Below are 2,062 nucleotides of genomic sequence, written 5' to 3'. Positions count from 1 at the left end.
CAGCCGCGCTTGCACAGTTGCAGGCGCGCGCAGAGCGCGTTACACGGACAAGCAGTCCCAGGCGCAGACACACAGCAGCGTGTGCACGCACAGTGCGACGGGCACGGGCACGCGCAGCTGCATACGGATGCCCCGGTGTGTCGCACGCACGCAGGAGCGCTGTGAGCCGCCGGCGTACGCAGACACACGCAGAGTCGCACGCTGCAGTGCCCGAGCGTGTTCGCGGCTACAGACGTGGTTACTCACACAAGGCCCCCCCCCAACTCCTCATCCATGGGCGCACACACACCGCCAGACGGGTTGCACCCAGCAGGATGGTAGCCCAAGTCGCACGCGTGTCCCATTCCCATCACCCTCAGAAGATGCCCAGGTGGCCCCCAGCCCCGCTGTGGCCAGCCGCTCGCCTTCTTGCTCCCAGCTCCCTGAGTTGGGAAGGACTTTGGGATGGGCAGAAATCCCTGCAGGGTGCTGATGGGGCCAAGGAATCCCGGTGGTGTGCCATGCCCTGCTCCAGCCCTGGGCCAGCTGGAAGCAACAGGCAAGGGCACCCAAGGATACAGGGCAAATGCTCCCTGTTTTGGGGCAGCAGGAGCCCCCAACAGTCAGGAGCCAACCCCAGCCCCGCCTGGTGAAGGTGGAAGCAGACCATGGGTGGACTCTCACCCATCCCTGGTATTTTGACAAGAGGTGGCAATGCCAGGCCGGCACCCACCCAGCACCTCCTGGCAGGGTCTGCAAGGGCCCGTTCGGAGCATGGCTGGGCAGCGTCCAAGGGCTGTGTGACCACACACTGTTTATTTTCCTAGTTTCAGTCCCCAGGGACCTGTTGGTGACCTGAGCTCAGAGCTGCAGGGACAGACTCGCCTGGGGTCAGAGACCTCCAGCACTCACAGCATCTCAGCAGCTCGGGGTCACAAACAGCCCCCAGGACCCGGCCGGGCCACGCCAGCCCCAGGCCACGAGCCTCAGCGTCTTGCCCAGCCACTTGCAAACAAGCCAAGCAGCTCGAGGCCTCCCAGACTGGCTGCAGACATCTCGACCCCCTTGCAAACAGCAGAGGTGTGGGCTGTGCCCCTCTCCTCCAGGCAGGAGGGTCCCGCGTCCTCTCGTTGCTCCTGCCTGTGAGATGCAACCCAAGACCCCGTGGGGCCCCTGCTTGACCAACACCGCATCTCCCTGCCTTGGGGGTGCTGCCGAAGCTGCTCCAGCTCCCTGGGTGTCCCACAGGCTGGGGGGACAGTCCCAGGTGGAGAGGTAGGTGGGCACCCCGCTGCCCCAGCAAGCCGACCACAGCGGGTCACTCGCACACCAGACCAACCGGCCGGGATCGATCTCAGTTTGCCCAGGCAAAGGCCACCAGGTGTCCCTGGGCTGCGGGGCGGGCAGGACACATGGCTCCCGGACGCAGGGGTAGGATGACGGAGCTCACCTGGATGAAAGCAGCCATCAGGCCTACCCTGGGGCAGATGCGCTGGCCAGGGTTCAAAGCACATGGCTGCAGCTGGGAGGTGAGGAAGGCTGAGGGTGCCGCAGAGCGAAAGGTGACTCGGCACCATTCAGCCACCCAGGCTACACTGCTGGTGTGCAGGGGTGGGGACACCGGTGCTCACCCTGGATCTACAGCCACACTTTGGGAATCTGGATAGAGAACCTTCGACGGCCTCTAGCTTGATACCCCCTGTCCCCAAACAGCGAGAGCAAATCCCATTTATCCCAAGGAAACGGGCGCCTAACCCGTGTGCCGCAAAGCCGGATGGGGAAGGGGCCCTGGGCGCAGCTCCCATGACCCCGTGATTGCTCCCCTCTGTCCCTGGGGTGGCAATGAGCTCATGGCGCTGCGGTTCCCCTCCCCGCTGCGTGTCAGGTGCTTTGTCATGAGGCAAGAGGAGGAGTGGGAACAGGTTATTCAAGGTCTGCGGGGCCCGGGGCGAGCGCGGGCGTGCGCGCGGGAGCCGGGGTGCCTGGGGTGCGGGAGCAGGGCAGTCGGGGGGAGCAGCCCCCTCCTCTTCCCGCAGGAGCTCCGGGGAGGAGGGGGCTCGGGAGGCCCGGCCCAGGCGCCGGA

The sequence above is a fragment of the Egretta garzetta genome, unplaced genomic scaffold, assembly GCF_000687185.1.
Source record: "Egretta garzetta isolate BGI_Z169 unplaced genomic scaffold, ASM68718v1 scaffold202, whole genome shotgun sequence".
Classification (NCBI taxonomy): domain Eukaryota; kingdom Metazoa; phylum Chordata; class Aves; order Pelecaniformes; family Ardeidae; genus Egretta; species Egretta garzetta.
Note: the sequence above shows the minus strand (reverse complement) of the source record.